The sequence below is a fragment of the Lepus europaeus genome, chromosome 18, assembly GCF_033115175.1.
Source record: "Lepus europaeus isolate LE1 chromosome 18, mLepTim1.pri, whole genome shotgun sequence".
Taxonomy (NCBI): domain Eukaryota; kingdom Metazoa; phylum Chordata; class Mammalia; order Lagomorpha; family Leporidae; genus Lepus; species Lepus europaeus.
Window position 1 is genome coordinate 17046837 of NC_084844.1, and position 22472 is coordinate 17069308.

At 43.9% G+C, this 22472-nt stretch overlaps 1 protein-coding gene across 3 annotated transcripts in view; it reads left to right on the top strand.

Annotated features, from left to right (window-relative positions):
• Window positions 1–22472, top strand: part of KANSL1 (KAT8 regulatory NSL complex subunit 1) — a 191976-nt gene that overhangs the window by 22530 nt on the left and 146974 nt on the right. For 2 of the 3 annotated variants that reach the window (XM_062215679.1, XM_062215681.1), the window contains exon 1: window positions 18105–18190. The exons of the other annotated variant lie outside the window; for it this stretch is intronic. The gene's annotated coding sequence lies outside the window, so the exon portion shown is untranslated. Of the gene's footprint in view, window positions 1–18104; window positions 18191–22472 lie in introns of those variants that run through there. 3 annotated transcript variants of the gene reach the window in all.

Genomic DNA, 22472 nt, shown 5'->3' on the forward strand with positions numbered 1-22472 from the left:
CAAACACTCCCATCTACTGGTTTGCTTCCCAATTGCCCTCAATGGCCAGGGCTGCACTTCTCTGGCAAAAGTAGGGAGCCAGGAACTCAGTCCAGTCTCCCATGTAGGTGGCGGGAATCCAATTATTTGAGCCGTCACCTCTGCTTCCTAGGGTCTGCATTGCAGGAAGCTGCAGTCAGGAGCTGGAGGCAGGTTTGTTTTTTTTTTTTTTTTAAAGATATATTTATTTTATTTGAAAGGCAGAGAGACAGAGAGATGTCTCCAATCTGCCGTTTCACTCCCCAAATGGCTGCAACGGCCAGAGCTGGGCCGATCTGAAGCCAGGAGCCTGGAGCTTCTTCCGGGTCTCCTATGCGGGTGCAGGGGCCCGAGGACTTGGGCCATCCTCTGCTGCTTTCCCAGGCCATGGCAGAGAGCTGATTCGGAAGTAGAGCACCTGGGACTTGAACCGGTGCCCACATTGGATGCTGGCACTGCAGGCCTTGGCTTTACACCACAGTGCTGGTCCTTGGAATCAGGTAATTAATCCAGGTACTCTGATGATGTGAGTGTCTGAACTTCTAGGCTAAATATTTACCTGCTCATGGCTCTTATATTTTCTCTACTGTACCATGAATATTTTCTCTAATTTTTGAGAAAGCATTTATTTTAATATCTAAAATTTTCAATCATTTTTCTCCCAAGGAAGTTTTGTGTTGTAAACACGTAGATTCTTTGAACCCCACTTTATGCCTTATTGTTGTGTTGTCCAGGTTTCTGAGTAACTGAGCTTTAAAAGTTGAAAAGAAATCCTGCTTTAAGTTAGTCAAGCTCTCATTTTAAACATAGAGAAGCTGAGAGCAGTGAAGTCATTTGCCCAAAATCCTATTGCTGTCTAGTGGTAGAGCAAGAACTAGAATGCCAATTCAGCATTAATTATCTCAGACTGATGACGACTGGGAGAATGGACATGTACTGTTCACAATTACATTCGATCGTATGCAACATGAAAACTGTGATTCACAGAGAAAAAGATTATCAGTCTGGCTTGGAAATGACCAGTCAGCATACTGTCTTCCTGTTAGCACAGATTCTCTCTCAGATCCTCGCACTTGTAGGTTAGGGCGTCTTCTCTAGGCCCTGGAGAGTGCTGGGGACAATGCCAAATACTTTCTCTTTGAACTAGTGTTCTACAGAAGCCTTGCCAGCCATCTGTTGTAATATTCTTCAGGCAGAGTAAAATACTGTTGCTTTTGTTTAAGCTTTAAAAATAATAATACATTCCAGCCCTAAGCTCTTCCAGTAACAGGATTTTGTGTTCCTTCAACTCTTCACTCGCTCTGATGTGCTAGCTTCTCTCATTTCTGTGGTGACCGACAGTGTCACTGACATGTTGTGTCTTCCTCCTTTCTTTTTCACATAGAGTAATTTGGAATTACTTGAGTTTGAAGGGAAACTAAGTTTTTGCTAAATGTACTGTTAGCTGTGAGCTTGCAGGGAAAGCATATTAGGGTACTGACATAGATGCTCTCTCAAGGGGAAATCAATGGCAGAATATGGTTTCCCTCACATTTTCACAAGTGGTTCTTTTTTTTTTTTTTTTTTTTTGTAAATTGTTTAGAGATTAAGTGCTATTTTGACTTCATCTTTTTTTAAGAGAATGCTTTATTCTTTTTTAAAGGATAGCTTTATTGAGATACAATTCACATCACATTTACTCATTTAAAATGTCTAAATTTTTTTTAGTATATTCACAGTTGTGCACTACAAACCTAATTTTAGAACATTTCCAGCCACCACTGCCCCGCTCCCTCAATAAGCCCTGTTATCTATTAGAAATTGATTTCTGTTCCTTTTTTCCTCCCACCCCCAGGCTACCACTAATCTGCCATCAATTTCTATGGATTTGCTTATTCTGGACATTTCATATAAGTGGAATCATAGAATATGTGCTCTTTTATTAGTGGCTTCTTTGACTTAGCACGTCTTCAAGGTTTACCCATGTTGTAGCATGTATCAGTACTTTATTTTTTAATGACTGAATAATCCATTTTATGCATAGATGGTGTTCTTACCCATTAATTAGTTGATGGACATTTGGGATCATTTCTGTTTGGGGTCTATTAGGACTAACACTGCTATAAACATTCTTGTATATATTTTCGTTTAGACACCAGTTTTTAATTTTCTTGGATATACACCTAAGAGTACAATTGCTAGATGACATACTAAATCTGTTTAGCATTTTGAGGAACCACCAAACTGTTTTCCAAAGCAGCTATACCGTTTTATATTTCTTTTTTTTTAAAAAAAGATTTATTATTTACTTGAAAGTCACAGAGTTACACAGAGACAGAAAGAGAGGCAGAGAGAGAGAGAGAGACAGAGAGAGAGATATGTCTTCCATCTGCTGGTTCACTCTCCAGTTGGCCGCAGTGGCTGGAGCTGTGCTGATTCGAAGCCAGGAGCCAGAAGCCAGGAGCCTCCTCTGGGTTTCCCACATGTGTGCAGGGGCCCAAGGACCCAGGCCATCTTCTACTGCTTTCTCAGGCCATAGCAGAGAGCTGGATCGGAAGTGGAGTAGCCGGGACTAGAACTGGTGCCCATATGTAATGCCAGCACTGCAGGTGGTAGGTAGCCTTACCTGCAGCGCCACAGCACCAGCCCCCACCATTTTATATTTCAAACAACATTGTATGAGGGTTCCTATTTCCCCACATCCTTGCTAAAACTTGTACTTGTCCAACATTTTAAAGTTTTTGACTGTAGCCATCTTAGAGAGTGTGAAGTGGAATCTCATTGTGGTTTGAATTCAGTTTTCTTGCTGACTAATGATGAGGTCTTTTCATGTGCTTTTTTTTTTTTTTTTGCCATTTGTATATCATCTTTGGATAAATTTCTGTTCAAATTGTTTACTCATTTTGAAATTAGATTGTCCTTTTATTTTTGGGTTGTATGAGTTATTTTTATATTCTGAAAACAAATCTTTTCTCAGATACATGATTTAAATATTTTTTCTCTTCTCTGTTGTGTTTTCAATTTCTTGGTGGTCTCTTTATGTGCAAAAATTTATAATTTTGATAAGGTCCAGTTTATCTTTCTTTTTTTGCTTGTGCATTTGGTGCCATATCCAAAAAGCATTGACCTCCCAAAGTCATGCAGATTTACTCATATTTTCTTCTGGATATTTTATTGCTTTAGCCTTTACGCTTAGGTCTGTGATCCATTTTTAAATTTGCATGTGGTATGAGATAGGTGTCTAGCTTTATACTATTGCATGTGAGCATTCAGTTGTCCTACCACAGTTTATTGAAAAGGCCAGTATTTCTGCCATTGAATTGTCTTGGCACCTTTGTCAAAAATCAGTTGACTGTCACTATGAAAGCTTATTTCTGGACTCCTGATTCCATTCCAGTGATCCATGTGTTCATCCTCATGGCAGGCCTCACTCTTGATTCTATAGCTTTGAATTATGTTTTGAAATCAGGAAATCCTGCAGTTGTTTTTTTTTTTTTTTTTAAGATTTATTTATATATTTGAAAGGCGGAATGACAAGTGAGCTGGGAGAGATGGATGCAGGGAGGGAGGGAGAGAGAGAGAGAGATTGAGAGATTTTGCATCCCATGTTTCACTCCCCAAATGGCTGTAATGGCAGAGGGTGATCCAGGCCTAAGCCAGGAGCCCGGAACTCTATCCAGGTCTCCTGCATGAGTGGCAGGGATCCGAGCACTTGTGCCATCTTCTGTTGCTTTCCAGACACATTGGCAGGGAGCTGGATCGGAAGCTGAACAGCTGGGACTCAAACAGGCACTCTGATGTGGGATACAGGCATTGCAAATGGCAGCTTAACCTGCTGTGCCACAACATGAAGCCCCAAGTCTGCCAGTTTTGTTCTTCCTTTTCAAGACTATTTTGTGTATTCTGGGATCACATTAAATCTGTAGATCAATTTTGGAGGGAGTGTTGACAATTTTTTTAAAGACTTATTTATTATATTTATTTGAAAGGTAGAGTTGGGGGGAGAGAGAGAGAGAGAGAGAGAGAGAGAGATCGATCAAGCATATGAGAGATCTGCTGTCCACTGGTTTACTCCCCAAATGGCTGCTACCGCTGGGGCTGGGCCAGGCTTCCACTGGGTCTCCCACTTGGGTGCAAGGACCCAAGGCACTTGAGACATCTTCTGTTCCTTTCCCGGATGCAACAGCAGGGAGCTAGATTGGAAGTGGAGCAAGTGGGATGCATATGGGGTGCTGGTGTTGCAGGCGGCACCTTTATCATCTTCAGCACAATGCCAGCCCCAAATGTGGACATTTTATCTGGGTTACATTTAAATCAGTGGGTAGAGGATCTTCCCATTTAATCTCAATTTCTTTAGTAATTTTTATAGATTTCATAATAAAAGTTTTTATCCTCTTAAATTTATTTCTAAGTATTGTTTTTAATGCTATTTTGAATGAAATTGCTTTTTTTAATTTTATACGCAGATTTATTGCTGGTGTTGAGAAACTTAATTGCCATTTGCATTTTGATCTTGTATTCTAAACTTGTTGAATTTGTTTATTACTTCTAATCACTTATTTGTGGTTCCAGAGGGTTTTATGTACACAAGATTATGTCATCTGCAAAAGGAAGTAGTTTTACTTCTTCCTTTCTAGTCTGAATGTCTTTTATTTATTTTTCTTGCCTAATTGCTCCACTAGAACCTTCAGTACAGTGTTGAATAGAAGTGATAACAATGTGCCTCTTTGTTCATTTGTGAACTACAAAGGAATTGTTGACAATGGATATATACCATTTTTCTCCCAAAGATTTATTTATTTATTTTGAAAGAGTTATATATAGAGAGAGGGAAAGCCAGAGATAGACAGATCTTCTATCTGCTGGTTCACTCCCCAGATGGCTGCAATGGCCAACAGTGGGCCAGGCCTAAGCCAGGAGCTTCTTCTGTGTATCCCACATGGGTGGTAGGGGCCCAGGTACTTAGGCCATCTTCTGCTGCTTTCCCAGGCTATTAGCAGGGAGCTGGATCAGAAGTGAAGCAGCCAGGACTTGAACTGGTGCTCATATGGGATGCCAATGTCACAGGTTGTTGTGGCTTAACTTGCTGTGTCACAACACTGGCCCTGGATATGTACCTTTTATCAGATTGACAAAATTTCTCTCATTTCCTAGTTTGTTGAGACTTTTTATCATAAAAGGGTGTTGGATCTTGTTAAGTGCCTTTGTTGCATCTATTGAGATGATTATATTTGTATCCTTTATTAATATTGTAGATTACATTAATTGAGTTTCAGTTGTTAAACCAACCTTGAATTCCTGGAATAAATCACAATTAGTAATGGTGTATTATCCTTTTTTTTTTTTTTTTTTTCTTTTTCTTTTTTCTTTTTCTTTTTCTTTTTTGACAGGCAGAGTGGACAGTGAGAGAGAGAGAGAGAGAGAGAAAGGTCTTCCTTTTTGCCGTTGGTTCACCCTCCAGTGGCCGCCGTGGTAGGCGCGCTGCTGCCGGCGTACCGCGCTGATCCGATGGCAGGAGCCAGGTGCTTCTCCTGGTCTCCCATGGGGTGCAGGGCCCAAGCACTTGGGCCATCCTCCACTGCACTCCCTGGCCACAGCAGAGAGCTGGCCTGGAAGAGGGGCAACCGGTATTATCCTTTTTATATGTTACTGGATTTATTTTGCCTTGTTGAAAAGTCTTATGCCTATATTTATAAGGGATATTGATCTATAGTTCTCTTGTGATATCTTTGGTTGTAGTGTCAGAATAATAATGGCCATATCAAATAAGTTGAGATGTGTTCTTGGCTTCATCTTGAAATAATTTTGTTTTAAGTTGGAGCACTCATTTAGCAATACCAAATTCTAATTGCATAATTAGTGCTGGAAGATAAAAGTTAAAGATGTTACCGGTGTTTTAAAAGCGGTGTCTTGGGGTTGGTGTGTGTCACCGGCCTCCCGTAGAGGAGTGCTGAATGGAGTTTCAGCTACTCTGCTTGTGATCCAGCTTCCTGCTAACACACCTGAGAAGGCAGCAGGAGAAGGCCTCAACTGAGTCCCTGCCACTCACACTGAGAGACCAGGATGGAGCTCCTGGCACCTGATTTTGGCCCAGCTCAGATCCAGCTGGGCCAGTCTGAAGCCAGAAGCTTCTTCTGGGTCTCCCACGCAGGTGCAGGGGCCCAAGGACTTGGGCCATCTTTCGCTGCTTTCCCCTGTGCATTAGCAGAGAGCTGGATCAGAAACAAGCAGACGGGACCCTTCAATTTTTTCTTTTAAGATTTATTTTATTGGGGCCGGCGCTGTGTGCAGCAGGTTAAAGCCCTGATCTTAAGCGCCGGCATCCCATATGGGCACTGGTTCGAGTCCTGGCTGCTCCTCTTCCGATCCAGCTCTCTGCTGTGGCCTGGGAAAGCAATGGAAGATGGCCCAGGTCCTTGGGCCCTTGCACCCGTGTGGGAGACCCAGAAGAAGCTCCTGGTTCCTGGCTTTGGGTCAGCGCAGTTCTAGCTGTTGTGGCCAACTGGGAAGTGAACCAGCAGATGGAAGACCTCTCTCTCTCTCTCTCTCTCTGCCTCTCCTTCTATGTACCTCTGCCTTTCAAATAAAATAAATCTTTAAGATTTTTTTAAATTTATTTGAAAAGCAGAGTTAGAGAGAAAGAGAGAGAGAGAGAGAGAGAGAGAGAGAGAGAGAGAGAAATAGAGAGATTTTCGATCCACTGATTCACTCCCCAAATGGCCACAACTGCCAAGGCTGGGCCAGACTGAAGTCAGGAGCCAGGAGCTTCTTCCAGGTTTCCCATATGGGTTCAGGGGCCCAAGTATTTGAGCGATCCTCTGCTGCTTTCCCAGGCACATTAACAGGGAGCCAGATATGAAGTGGAACAGCCAGGATTCAAACCTGTGCCCATCTGGGATGCTGATGACCTAGGAGGTGGCTTTACCTGCTCTGCCACAATGCTGGTCCCCCATGGTAGATTCTAAGTCTAGCACTTCAAATCCTTGCTGCCTACTTGTTTCCTTTAATCTTCTCTCAGTTTTATTTACGGTTTGCTTTGTTATCTCATTTTGGTTTTGCCACAAATAACACATAATTTTATCATTCCTGGGATGATTTAGGCAAGCTTCAGAAACAGGACCAGAGAGTGGAATTGGAAACATAAAGCTGCCAACATTTTGCTAATTATGCTTTAATCACTTCTTAGCTTTGGCTTTTTACATTTTTAAAATTTATTTTTGTTTTTATTTGAAAGAGAAAAAGAAAAAGATGGAGGACTCTTCTGTCTGCTGGTTCACTTCCCAAATGACTTGGAACAACCAGGGCTGGGCCAGGCAGAAGCCAGTAGCCTGGAGCTCAGTCTGGGCCTCCCATGTGAGCAAAAGGGACCCAGGTAGCTGAGTCATTATTTGCGGCCTCAGAGTGTCATGTATTAACAGGAAACTAGAGCTGAAGCCAAGGAGCTGGGACTTGAACCCTGGACCTCTGAAATTGCATGGGGGATCCCAAGCAGTGACTTAACCAAGTGCCTGCCCCATTTTGAATTTTTACTCAGCCTGTGTGTGCCCTGGGATGCAGCAGCTGATGACTTCGGTTCTTGCCACCCACATGGGAGACCCAGATTTAGTTGTTTTTTTTTTTTTTTTTTTTAAGATTTATTTATTTATTTGAAAGGCAGAGTTACAGAGAGGCAGAGGCAGGGGCAGAGAGAGAGAGAGAGGTAGGTCTTTCATCCACTGGTTCACTCCCCAAATGACTGCAATAGCCAGAGCTGGGCTGAAGCCAGGAGCCAGGAGCTTCTTCTGGGTCTTCCACTTGGGTGCAGGGGCCAAAGGAATTAGGGCTTCTTCTATTTTTCCAGGCTATAGCAGAGAGCTGGATTGGAAGTGGAGCAGTCAGGACTCGAACTGGCGCCCATGTGGGATGCTGACACTGGAGGTGGTGGCTTTACCTACTACACCACAGCAGCAGCCCCCAGATTTAGTTCTGGGCTCCTGGCTTTGACCTGGCCCAGGCCTGGCTATTGAGGGCATTTGGGGAGTGAGTTAGCAGATGGAATATTTGTTTCTTTGCCTCTCAACTAATAAAAATTAGAAAAAAAAAAAATCAATGAATAGAAGGAGTTTTTCTGGACTACCCCTTAAATAATTGTGGTAACAATTTTTTTTCCCTAGAACTAATACAATGTTTAGCATCCAGTAGGCACTCAGTGTTTGCAAATGAAGGGGAATGAGTGGTAGAACTTTAAGGGTTTGTTCTATTCTATTGAAAATTACACAAAATCATTGATGTTAGGAATACAAGTATTACTATTGTCATGTTAAAAAGATGGAATGTCCTGGCCTAAATATTACCAGCAGGGCTATGTTTTGATATTGCTACCTTCACATGTTCTGGGAAGTGGGGGTGGATTCCCCCCCCCCCCCCCCCCGCTCCCCTGAACAGAAGGATTTTTTTTAACCTCTTATAGTACAGAAGATACAGTTTAGTTCAGCTCTTTTATTTATTTATTTTTTGCTGGCTAAAGATAGTTCATTTGGAACAAATTTTGTTAGATAAATTTGTGCCTAATTGTGATTATGGGAAAATCATTTAGAATATGGTTGAAAATACTGCATATTGAAGTTTATGTTTTTTGTCTAATTCAGAAATGAAAAAAGATTGCTGTTGAGAAAATTATATATGGTTTCTTAGTAAATGAATGACAGAGATAAGACAGGGACTTTAGCATTTCCTGAATTCTAGTTATGTTCTCAGTAGCTTATGGGCTCTGTTATAATATTGTACCCACGACAATTTATGTTAGATGTTTTAAAGTTGCAGCATGTACATAAAGGGACTGTTGGGGGTTTGACCATCTATATGTATTACAAAGGATCCATACCAGTATTTCTATTATTTTCCTTTACATTATTCTCAGAGTCTGGTTTGTTTGGAATAGCTTGTCACAAAATGCATCTGATTTTTTTTTTTTCAAATTTATTTGTTAGAAAGGTTGAGTTGCAGAGAGAGGGACAGAGATCCCATCCACAGATTCACTCCCCAGATGGCCGCAGCAATCAGAGCTGTACCAGGCCAAAGCCAGGAGCCTGGAACTCCATCCGGGTCTCTCATGGAGGGTGCAGGGATCCGCACATTTGGGCCATCTTTCTCTGCTTTCCCAAGCAAAAATGTATCTGATTTTATGATAATCTTTTATTAAATTGACATGCTAGCAAGATTTCTTTTGTTTATTTAGTGGCTTCAATTACTTCTTCATTTGGTCTTGACTGTTCATAGAACCTAGTTCAAGAATCCGGAAATTAGTGGATTGAAAGGAATATTTCTTTCCAAGAATGATGTGCGTCTTCATTTGAGGGAACAGGTGTGCTATCTTCAAAAATTCCTAGGTTTGATATGCTGTCAGAGCAAGATTTTTCAAGTTGCGTCACACCTTTGGAATTAGCAATTGACTTAAAAAACTGTTTTTAAAATGCCTTTTACTTTGTTCACTCGGTGCCTTCTTTTCTTTTTGAACATTCTTTTCCCTCAGACTGTTTTATTAGGCCCTCTGCAACTTGGTTGCTCAAACCTGCCTTCAAAGCCTGTTGCCTATTTGTCTTTGTTTCATTTGGGGAAAAAAGCTAGTTTCTTGGTAAATTCTGGGCAAATTCTTAAATTCAAGCTTACTACCTGATACAGTGTTCAAGTGCTGGGAATACTGCTTTGACATTGCCTCATCTGGAAAGTTAATATTGTGTACACTCCTTCTGATATGTTTGGTCAGTGACTCTTTTTGGCTAATTACATATTTTAATTATATGAGGATTTTGAAATATTCTAAAGTACAAAACAGTAGAATAAATTAGAATCCACCAAAGTAATCAGTGTATTTTTGCCTAGTTAATTTAATTCTTTGGGCCAGCACTGTGACATATCGGGTAAAGCTGCCGCCTATGATGCCGACATTCCAAATGGACACTGGTTCAAATCCCGGCTGCTCCACTTCCAATCTAGCTTTCTGCTATGGCCTGGGAAAGCAGTAGAAGAAGGCCCAAGTCCTTGGGCCCTTGTACCCATGTTGAAGACTCCAAAGAAACTCCTGGCTCCTGGCTTTGGATACGCCCAGCTCTGGCCATTGCAGTCATTTGGGGAGGGAACCAGCGTTTGGAAGATATCTCTTTCTTTCTGCCACTGCCTCTCTGTAACTTTGCATTTCAAATAAAAGTAAATAAAAATCTTTTTTAAAAAAACTAACTCCTTGGACCTCTCTGTCTCTGCCTCTCCTCTCTCTGTGTAACTCTGACTTTCAAATAAAATAAATCTTTAAAAAAAAAGCTGATAAAAACTAACTCCTTGATGAACTTAATTAAACATTCATATAAAGTCCTGGTTAAACTTCATATACTGGAAGTCATTGCTGGTGTAGCTACTTTCAAATCCAGAATTGCAGGAGTAGGCATTTGGCCTAGTAGCTGAGATGTGGGTTGGGGGGCTGGCGCTGCGTGGTAGGTAAAGCCGCCATCTGCAGTGCTGGCATTTCACACGGGCGCTGCTTCAAGTCCCAGCTACTCCACTTCCGATCCAGCTCTCAGCTATGGCCTGGGAAAGCAGTATACGATGGCCCACGTCCTTGCCATGGGAGACCTGGAAGAAGCTCCTGGCTCCTGGCTTCAGATTGGGAAAGAACCAGTGGATGGAAGACCTCTCTCTTTCTCTGCCTCTGCTTCTCTGTAACTCTGCCTTTAAAAAAAAGAAAAAAGGTGTGGGTTAGGGTACCCATATTCCACCTGGGAGTCTGTGGGTTCAGTTCCCAGCTCTGTCTTCTGATTCCAGCTTTCTGCTAATGCAAACCTTGGGAGGGCTCATGGTACCTGCATTGAGTTTCTGGCTCCTAACTTCGCACCCTGGCCATTGCGTGCATTTGAGGAGTGGACTAGCAGATGTCTCTGCCTCTCAAATAAATACATGATTTTTTAAAAAGATTTTATTTTATTTATTTGAGAGGCAGAGTTACAGAGAGAGAGAGAGAGATTGATTCCATCTGCTGGTTCACTCCCCAAATGGCCGCAATGGCTGGGGCTGGGCCAGGCCAAAGCCAGGAGCCAGCAGCTTTTTCTGGATCTCCTACATGGGTGCAGGGGCCCAAGAACTTGGACCATCTTCCCGCTGTTTTCCCAGGTGTATTAGCAGGGAGCTGGATCAGAAGTGGAGCAGCCAGGACTTGAACTGGTGTCCATATGGAATGCTGATGTTGTAGACTGTGGCTTAACTCATTACACCATGCCACAATGCTGGCCCCATAAATGATTTTTTAAAATATCTGGGACTGCAGGGAAGAAAACCAACCAATTTTAATTATAGCTTGTGGGAACTTATTTAAGTGATATAGTTATATTCAGTTGACTTTTAATGCTATCTTTTGAATTATCCCAAAATAAATTATTTCTAGATTTAGGAGAGCTTTCAGGGTTAACCTATAACATTACTTACTGTTCTTATTAAAACATGGTTAAGGCCGGCGCCGTGGCTTAACAGGCTAATCCTCCGCCTTGCGGCGCCGGCATACCGGGTTCTAGTCCCAGTCGGGGCTCCAGATTCTGTCCCGGTTCCCCCTCTTCCAGGCAAGCTCTCTGCTGTGGCCTGGGAGTGCAGTGGAGGATGGCCCAAGTGCTTGGGCCCTGCACCCGATGGGAGACCAGGAGAACCACCTGGCTCCTGGCTTCGGATCAGCGCGGTGCACTGCCCGCAGCGGCCATTGGCAAAGGAAGACCTTTCTCTCTGTCTCTCTCTCTCTCTCTCACTGTCCACTCTGCCTGTCAAAAAATTAAAAAAAAAAAAAAAAAAAAGTTAAATCGTGAAACTGCCTTACAATTAGGTTTTCTTCTTAATGAGTTACTGGGTCACTTTTATAGTGACATGATAAGTTCTTTATGTAAATTCCAGAGTTTGTACTGCTTAGTATTAGGAGGAAAATTATCTTGAGTTTATGTGGGATTTATACTAAGGAATGCTATGTATTTATAGAACTTTTCCAACTGCTTTAAGTTGTTTAGTCTTACTGGAAGTTTGCTGATGTTGGATTCAGTAGATAAGAGTATATGACATTCAGAATCAGTTGAGTCTTCCGTTTAATGAAAAAAATCCTGACTGCTGAGCTATTTGTAGTCATTTTAATTAGTGTGAGAACTTTCTTTTACTTACATTTGGCTCCATCCTGATACTTGTGAAACTGTGAAATAGGGAATATTTGGGTTTAATACCCTTATTATGTTTACTGTTCTTGTTCACTAAGTGAGTAGCATGTTTCTGTTGGAAGGAGGGGTTGTCGTGAACAGAGTGAGTGAGAGTTGGAGACTAAGACCCTGATTCCTATCTGTCTGTCATCTTCCAGGCTTTGGGCAATCTTCTGAGTGGCTTCTGCTGGCCTCATTTTCACACTGACAGAATATACAGCTTGAACTAAATGACCTTGCATATTCTTTCTGCATTCCAAATTTCTTTATTTAAATTTCTTTCTGGCTTTCTACTATTTAGCTGGTTAAATATTAACATGAAAACAGAAATCAATCTCATTTAAAGAGATTTCTTTCATGATATGATTTTTTTAAAAATATTGGCTTAATAGGTTTGAGCTTAATAGGTACTCATGAATTAAATGTATTGTAACCTTTTTGTGTGTCTTTAGACTTATAGTTACAAATAATATTTCTCAGAATGTTTTAAGATTATTTATTCATTTAAAAGTCAGATTTAGAGAGAGGGAGAGAGAGGAGGAGAGAGAGTGATCTTCCATCTGCTGGTTCACTCCCCAAATGACTGCAATGGCCAGGACTGGGCCAGGCCGAAGCCAGGAGTTGAAACTCCATCTGGGTCTCCCATGTATCTGGCAAGGGCCCAAGCACTTGGGCCCTCTTCTGCTGCTTTCCCAGGCTGTTAGCAGGGAGCTGGACTGGAAGTGGATCAGCCAGGACTCAAACCAGCACTCATGGGATGCCAGCATTGCTGGTGGCAGCTTAACCTGCTGTGCCACAATGCCAGCCCCTTCAGAATGTGTTTAGGGAGTTCCGAGTATGATTATGAATAGTGTTATCTGAGTTAATGAATGAAAACATTGTTTGCTGGAGACTGTAGATAAGCATTTATTTCATTTCATTTATTTATTTGTAAAGCAGAGTTAGAGAAGGAGAAAGAGGGAGACAGAGAGATCTTCCATCTGCTGGTTCACACCCCAAATGGCTGTAACAGCCAAGACTGGGCTGGTCTGATCCCAGGAGCTAGGATCTTCCTCCAGCTCTCCCACATGGGTGCAGGGGCCCAAGAACTTGGGCCATCCTCTGCTGCTTTCCTAGGTGCACTAACATGGATCTAGATCTGAAGTAGAACAGCTGGGACTCGAACCTGTGCCCATTTGGGATGCTGATGTTGCAGGCAGTGATTTAACCCACTATGCTGCAACGTTGGCCCCTGTAGGTAAGCTTTGAAAATTTGAATTAAAAAAGAGTTGCTGATGTTTACTTAATTCATATTTAACCTTTCAGTTTTAGAACTATGAGAATAGTTGAAGCGTCATTCAGTAATAGTAATAATAATAATAATTAAACTTAAGAGGTAGGTATTATTATCTCCATTTTATAGAGCAGAGTAAGTATTTTGCCCAAAGTAGCATGGCTGGTGTGATGGAGGCAGGATTAAAATCTCAGGCTACCCCTGAATCCTGTATTGTTGATTACTGTGTTACACCTTTTCCGTTTATTCAGCAAATAATTATGAAACGTGTCCTTTGTTCCAGGCTCTGGATTAGGTCTCAGGAGTGCAATGGTGTATAGCAAAGTGGCTCCCTGTCCTTTTGGAACTTCAGTGGTTTAGGCTATAGTACTTCGTCCTGAGTTGCTGTAATTTCTTTAAGTACAAAAAAAAAAAAAAAAGAGAGATAATTCCTTGTCCCTCTGAGGTGCTTAGTTTAGGATAAAATATTCTGTTTAAGAACTTGTGAGTTGTTGTTAGAAGGTCTATTGTGGGGAAGTTAGAGAACACCTCTTTGGAATATGTTTGTTGTATGGGGAGAGTGATAGTTTTAGACTGGAGTCACCATAGTTCCTGCCTGGAAGGGCTTTTGGGCTGGCGTGAAGAGCTAAGATGGTGTATGCACACCACCTCAGAGGAACTGCAGAGAGCACACTTAGCCACAGGGAGTGCAGTGCCGCCCAGCTATGTGAGAGTGAATGAGAGCACTGGTGGCAGTTCAGTATATCAAATGAGTTTAAGGTGGATTAGTGGGGAGGAATGATGGTGAGCAAGGATGGTCCTTTCCTATGCAAAGAGCATAGATGGATATGGAATCGCATATGGGTACAGGAAGGGCAGTCTCTTCTAAAGAATAAATAAATCAGCTATATAAAATATGATAATGTAATCAAAGTAATAAAGTGATATGCAAATTCTTTCCAAAAGATGGAAAGTTAATCATGTTTTCGGCTTCAGGTCTAGGAAACCTAACTCAAATTGGCTTCAGTAATCACGGGGTGTTTCTGGTTGCATTGTTGCAATGTGGCTGGATGTGCAGAAGTCGTGCAGATGTCAGGATTGCTTGAGGTGCTTTCATGCTTTTAAGGCCCAGGGTTCCTGGCAGCTCTCCAGTCTGCCCCGTTTGCTGGGGGCGTCTTCAGGCTTACTGCACGGGGACTGGTAGCAGTGTGAGACGTCACTGAGGAACAGCAGCTGGCTTTCCTCCATCTCAGCATTAGGAAGAAATGGAATTCGGTGTTACATGCCTTCTCAGGTGCCTTCTCATGTCTAACCAGTTCCTGACCAATTATTGGCAAAGAGAATGGGTTTAAATCAATCACTTCAAGTAGAGTGGATATTGAAGTCAGCCATGACTGTTCTAAGAGTGACTTGAAAAGTGAGACTTATGTGTGTGAGATTTAAAATAGCCTTGCTATCAACTGTTTTTCTGGAGGAATTTTAAGAAAACACATTTCTTTCCCTAAGATTTTTGTGTCTATAATGGCTCACCTTTGGGTGTTTTTATTTGTGAAAATTAGTGCCTGAGTACAAAGATACCTGGTTTTGGATAAGTATGTAATACAGGTTCGCTAATTTAAGTCCATAAATATTGTGAACTTTTGATGAGAGAAAGTTGGTATTTATTTTTCTTCCAAGTGCATATTTTTAGAGATGAGCATTTCACAGCTTTCTCCTAATCCACTAGAAAAAATGTATTTCATAACTTTGGTTATTTAGGGGCCTAATTAAAACTGACAGTTGAATTTCTAAGAGCTGCAGCAGTAGTAAGATTGATTATTTGTGCTGGATGTCTGAATATAATATACACTGCAGTATACACTGCAAAGGGCTTTGCCTTATTTGGCGTTTTTCTGTTAATTTAGATTTCAGAATCCTCAGATTAGGGCTCTAGTTCGCCATCTATTGGTCATGGATTGTGTGTTAACGCACTTTGAATTTCGTGGAATTATCATTTATGTGGAATTCTGTGTATGTATTTTTTAAAATCAACTGAATTGTCTTCCCTAGGATTATCATTTAAAAAGCTAAGACTAAGGGTCATCTCTTTTGGATATATATTAGCTTATTATTGGTGTAGTTTGGCCCATTTTTAATATTTGGGGAACCATGACTATGCTTAGTGTGATTTTTTTAAAAAAATACAAATGGAAACTCACAGAAATATAGGTGCAGATGCTGTAGGAGCTGGTGAGTTAGTGTAACTTTGTGGGCAGACTAAAAGTGTTCTGAAACTATAGTGAGGGTGTTTTTTGATGAGCAGAAATGACGCATAACACCGGATATTGGTTCTGGTAAACCACAAAAAAGTATTGAGCATTTTACATCTTCCTTTTTGGTAGTATAGTATACCTTTCTTATATGCTGAATTTGATGATTTAATTGTTGGAACTGTTCCTTTTTCTTGTCACTTAATTTTTTAAAAAATTGTATTTGAGAGGCAGAGAGAGAGAGAGAGAAAAAAAAAAAATAGACATTCAGACAGACCGAGAGCTCCCATCTGCAGGTTCATTCCTCAAATGCCTCCAAGTCTCCATGTGGGTGCCTGGGACCCAGTTAGACCCAGTTAGCAGGTGCAAGACTGACAGGGAGACTCCAACCCAGGCACTCACATGGGATTCAGGCCTCTCAAAATCGATGCCTCCCCCAACTAATCTTGATGAATCCCTAGGTTTTTATTTGTATTTGTTTATTTGAAAGGCATAGTTAGGGAAGTGGGGGGAGAGAGATCGTCCATCCGGGCTGGGTCAGGCCAAAGCCAGCAGCCAGGAGCTGCTTCTGGGTGGAGGCGGGGGCCATCTTCAGCTGCTTTCCCGGGCGCGTTAGCAGGGAGCTGGATCAGGAGTGAAGAACTGGAGTCCATGTTGAATACTGGCACTGTGGGTAATGGCTTAACCCGCTGTGTAACAGTGCTGGTCCCCTTAGGTTACTTTTAAATCTCAAGGCACTGAACTCATCTTTTGGCAGCTTTTCCTTTAGTTTTAAAGGATGGTGGAATTGCACTTTGTAGAGACAACACTTTTCCTTATTTTGTTAAATTTCTTAAATCTAGAAAGTTTCATTATTTTAAGGCCCTATACGGAGAAGGAATAAAATAATGATACACTGGTCAGGAAAACTGGTAAGAAGCTGTAACTTTAAATGAACTCTGGTAGCAAACTGGGAAGTTTGCTTTTCGCTGTGAGATTTGGGTTTCTCTGTGAGTTCTTTGTTAAACTTGAGCATGGCAGTGAACTTCCTCCTGGTGGCGGCAGAAAGCATAGATACTCATTGTGTAATGCCATTTGCCTGTTTGGGCGGATCTGCCAAGTCCTGACACCCCAAACAAGACGCGTGCTTCTTGACGAAAACTACACTTCCCAGCGGGCCCTGCGCCGGTGGCCGCCCCTTCCCCTCCGGCTCCCGGCGGCCCCTTCCCGGGCTGGCCTGGCGCGGGCCCCGGCCTGCGCCTGCGCGGTGACGCCGTGCACCCCCGCCCCTCGGCGGCTGCGGAGCGCGGCGTTGGGGCTAGTGCCCGGCGGTGCTGCAGTGTGCCGAGGCCGGCCGCTAGGACAAAGGGCGGGCGGCGGGAACCGCCTCGCTGGCCGGGGGCCTTCGTGCCCGGCGCAGCGCGCCGTTAGCCCTGGAGTAACGTGGCGCCGACGGCCTTCGCCGCCTTATCACACAGTGCACACAGCTCCCCGCCCACGTCCCCGCGCTCCGGCGCGAGCCCCTCAGAGCTTTGCCCCTCATAGCGGGCGCGCGGCAGCGCCAGCCCCAGCGCCGACAGAAGTGACGGCGTCAGCGCCTCAGGTCAGCCTCACCGCGGCCAGAGCCAGGGCCCGGCCCCCGCCTGCCGCAGTGCCGCGTGCGGCACGTCCGGGGCGCCTGGGGTCTGGCGCCGCGGCCTCCGCAGATGGAGGTGGAGAGAGCGGCCGGCGCGAGGAGCCATGACTGAGGCGGCGGCGGCCGCGCCTCCTGGCGGCCCGCGGGGGCGGCGCGGCGGGCGCCCCCTGGCGGCGCGCCGGGGCGGCGCGGCTCTTCGCAGCCGCTGCCGCAGCCGGCGGAGGCGCTGCTGTCCCTCCTCCCCGTGTCCCCGGCGCTCGCCCGCTCGCTCGCTCGCTCCATTCTCCCTCCGCTTCAGATTAAAGGGGGGGGAGGGAAAAGGAGCTCGGCCGCCATTTTCCCAGTGCCGCCGCCACCGCCGCCACCGCTCGCCGAGCCGGCGGGAGAACCGAGCGCCGTAGCGAAGCCGACTGGACTCGCCGCGGCGGCGCGGGGGGCGGCCGGAGCGCGCTCCCCGGCCGGGAAGAGGCGTCCGGGGGTGGCGTCCGGGGCGCGGGCGCGGGCTGCAGACGGCGGCGCTTGTTTGTGCGGGGCGGGGGGGCGGCTGCACCCTCTGCCCCCGCCCGCCCAGCCGCCCGGCCGGGCTGCGCCCCCCGGCCGCGCCCGGGCCCCGGCGGAGCGGAGGAAGGCCGGAGAAAGCGCCCGAAAGAGAAGAAAAAGCGGCCGCTCCCCGGCGCCTTCCCCTCCCCCTCCGCCTCGCCCCCCCGCCCGGAAAGTCAGGGCGGCTCCGGGCGCCGGGGGGGAGGAGAGCGGCGGGCCGGGCCGGAGCCGCCGCCGCGCGCCCCCGCCCGCCGGCCCTCGGCGCCCAGGCCGGGGGGCTGTTTGCAAACTGCGCCCATTTTGTGGGGCCGAATCCGCCCGGGCTGCGCTCCTCCATCACGTGGTAGGTGCTGCTGCTGCTGCTCTCCTCCTCCTCCCGCTGCCCTTTCTCCTTCTCCTCGCTCTCCCGGCGGCTCCCTTCGCTCCCTCTCTTTGTTAGTTGTAACTGGAAAGGCAGGGCAGGGGAGGAGAAACCCCCAGAACTTTAAATGGCCTCTCCGGGCTTCCCCGCCGCGGGTCCGGGCTGGGAGGCGCCCCAAGGGCGGGGGTGTGCGGGCCCTTCCCCGCCAGCTGCCGCCTCGTTCGCCCGCTTCGGCTTTGGCGTTCTATTTAAAAAGGCGGCCCCAGGAACATGGTCTGTCCCCGTAAAAAACCCCCAAAACAAACTCTGCCTCTCGCCTTTAACTTCTTCTGACTGCGAAAGGCCTTTCTTTGCTGAAACATCTTGCGCGTTTCACGGTTCGTATCACAACTCTGATTGTCTCGTGAATTTATTATTTTTGTTGCTTGTGAATTGAGGTCACTTACGTTTTCAGATCTGGTCTCCCTCAGGCGGACGTGTTTGCTGTGTGTGTTTTTTTAAAGCTAAAGAGGAAGAGGCATTTATTTGTTTTTTAGTGAGTTGGAATCTTACTGCCGTTTTGGGGGGCCTCTTTTCCGGCTGACGGTCTTTTGATTTTCGGAAAATAATTGTTTTCCACACGCTAAATAACGCTCCTCCCATGTTTTACTTACAAACCCTTTTGTTTTGCAGTGTTGGAATCCCAGTTTGGATTTTTAGAGAAACGTGTTACTTAACTATTGCTCATTGATTGCCTTAGGGGAGAAGGGGGTGACATGATGGCGCCACTTTAAATTGCTCTTTCCTCCTCCCCCGTTTCCCCCCTTCATCCTGGAGGTCACTGGAGCATAAAACTGTCCCGGAGGGTGCGGGCGGCACGCTCGTGGGGACTAGACTTGGGAACCCGGAGGGTCGGCGGGCCGAATCCCGCGGTCCCCAAAGTTCCCAGAAGTCTCCCTAGTCCTCCGGCCTCGCCTCCTCCCCTCCATTCACAGTCCTGGTGTTGCCATCTCCTTTGTCACGTGGCTAGCAATCATTGTGTTTTTTTGTTTGTTTTGGGGTGTATGTTTATATTTTTAAATTGTAGCCCAGAGGAACCTTCTCCCACCCTGTTAGGGAGATCAAAATGTTTTAGTTGTTTTAGTTTTAGAGTTGGAGAACATTTTAAAATAAACGATCAAATTACATAATCTTTGACTTGCATAATCATGATATAGTTGTAGATTGTTACTGAACTTCGTGTGGAAAGTACTCTAAAGTATGGAAAGTAGTACGTTAGGATATGTGTTCCGTTTCCCAGGATAGCGTGTGGTTTTTATTTTCCCAGCTTTTTGGGTCATTTAAAGTAGCACTGTTTACAAAGGCTTCAGTGGGTGTGTTTCCCCTCCCCCTCTTTTATAGGCTGCACTCCGTTCCTTTTCTAAGGCACAGACCAGCTGAGAAAATTCCAAGTGTCTGCATGCTTCTCAGTTAGAACTGTGTTTCTTTTTCTCCTCACAACAGTGAATGCTTGTAAGTCATGATCGTCCTCTACCTAAGGGTTTTCCATTAACGTTTCTGTTGCATTGTTAATCCAGAGAATGTTTGCCTTTAATCCTGCAGCTCTTAGAAGAAAGTTATTATCTGTTGCTTCTTGTCAGTTTTCCCCACGGTTGGGGAAATTTCTGTTGTAAACTACACAGTATATGTCTCCTGTTTTTACGTAGTGTAATAGACGTTTTTCCAGTTTAAAAAGCAAATCTGAAATGCAGTGGTTCTTGAGCATGCATTGATCTGTTTCCTCTGATGTATATTTTCAATGGTTTGGGCCATTTTCTTTGCTAGCAGTTACATCATGTCATGTGATATGTGCAGTGTGATGTGTAGTTCTAAAAATAAGGCAAGGTAAAAAATGCTTATCCCTTGGGAACATAAAAAATGTCTTGTAAATGTGGATAACTGTCTTCCCTCGTGGACTTATCAGTTGGATTTCCACTCAGTTCATCCAGCGCAGTGTACAGTTGTGACCTTTAGAGTGTGCAGTGTGCTTGCTGGTGCCCTCATGATTGGAGGTGGTTGACTGTGTTTCTCAAGTGTGATCTACTTGGAAGGAAACATTATGTGAGATAGAGGTTCTAAAGATTAGCCTGTATTCTGTTGAAGATGGTGGTCTCTGATGACTGCCTCATTTAAACATATATAAAATGGATATTTGTGCATTGTGGCTGTAAACAGCTAAAAGAGTGATCAGTTAAGTATTAGAGCCTTTGTGGTAGGCTGAGGCTTTTGATCTTCCCCCAAATATGAATGTATTGAAGTGAAGTATTCGGTTTTCCACATCTTGCCTGAAAGCCTGATTTGATTTAGAACATCCGTATCTGATTTTTGTTCTTTACCAAGGTGAGATGTTAAATTTTTGTCTGATTTTCCTTCTTCCTGCCTACACATGTTATTTGTGTGGTTAAACCTGCAGAGCACTCTTTGATTGTTAGGTGACTTATCGTTATCCTATTGAGGAAAGTTCTGGAGGCTAGAAAATGAGTAAGCCTTAATTTACTTGTGAACTTTTTATCAAGTTGAGAAGAAAGGAAAATAGCTATACTCAATTTTTTTTTTCAAACACTATAGATACTCTTCTGTTTCTAGTAGTGAAATGCTATGCTGTAACCAGTATCTCTGCATTCTCTGGAGTTAGGGAGTTGACTACAGATTTGAATTGTATTTTAAACCGAAGAATAAACAAGTTGTAGGTTTGTTCTGTTTCATAGGACCTGATTCATGTAATCTGTAAACATAAGGCCACTGTGGTCGATGATACTTGTCTGAGAAGTGTTTTAGTGGTTCCAGTTAAGACCTTTTGTGAGTAAAGCTTAGTTATTAGAAAATCAGTTTTTAAAATATTCTTTAAAAAAAACCTAACCTATACTTGATTATCCAGACAATAGTCATAGAAAACTATGCGTTTAAAGAGTGGTGTACATTCCTTTTATATTTACTCAGTTTCTTAGAGGTTGAGGGCATTGGTAGTGGCTGCTTTTTTTTTTTTTTTTCTTGGTGAGACCATTAAGGCATAGCAATTAAGTGATCTCTTTTCTGTAAACATGTATGAGGACGCTTCAGCAAGTTCATGGGAAAATTGGAATTAAATGATAAAGTCCCGTGCATAGCTTTTTCATAGTACATGTTTCCATTAATTTTTTAAAAATTTATTTATTTACTTATTTGAGAGGCAGAGTTACAAACAGAGAGAGAAACTAAAGAAAGGTCTTCCATCCACTGGTTCACTCCCTAAATGGCAGCAATGGCCAGAGCTGGGCTGATCTGAAGCCAGGAGCCAAGAGCTTCCTCTGGGTCTCCCACATGGGTACAGGGGTCCAAGGACTTGGGCCATCTTCTACTGCTTTCCCAGGCTATCAGCTGGGAGCTGGGTCTCAATTGGAGCAGCACAACTGGGATGCTGGTTCCTCAGGCAGAGGCCCCGCCCACTACACCACAGTGCTGGCCCCCTCCATGACTTTTTGAAGACCTTGCATATGCTTAGATTTCAAAACTTTTTCACTTTTTTTCACAAAACATTTCACTTTCCACAGATTTTGAAAAATATGTATATAACATTTTACAATTACTGCCCCCCCACCCCCCCCCCCCAAAAGGTCACCACCATTCCCTTGAGTTTGGAAGGAAAGGAAAAGTGGTCCACTGTCTCAAAGCAGATCTCATCATTTTAGTGTTTAGAGTTTCAAAACACCCTTCTTTGCTGTATTTTCTGCATCTCAAGTAACTTTCTACTTTGATTGATTACATTGTTTCAGGTCTCAGCATATGTTACATTAATGCCCTTTTACTTCCTCACTTTGTGAAGGCCTACAGTGCAGGTGTCTCAAATAAAATGGCCCCACATACCTGACTTGCCTACTGTGACAGTGCAAAGATTTGGACCATGTCCTTTCCCTAAAATAGGACTTTCACTGTTTCTTGGAAATCTATATTAAGCCTAGTTTTTGAGTCTTCATGTTACTTCTGAAGATGTATGTTTAAATTAAAATTTCTACCTTGATAACTTGCATATTAGCCTCTTGGTGTACTAAAAGTTGTTAAAAAATATTCTTACCAGAGCATAATATTGCTTAACAAAAATAAGACTCACTCCCCAGTACTTCTCATTCCCTGAAATGTGAACTCACAATATAGTTAGAAAAGACAGATATGCCACTGTTAGAGGTCTCCAACATTTGGAGGCTACCAGAGAAATGGAGGTAAGTGATATCCTTGAGTGTCACTTGCAGATTATTGGATAATTGTGGGT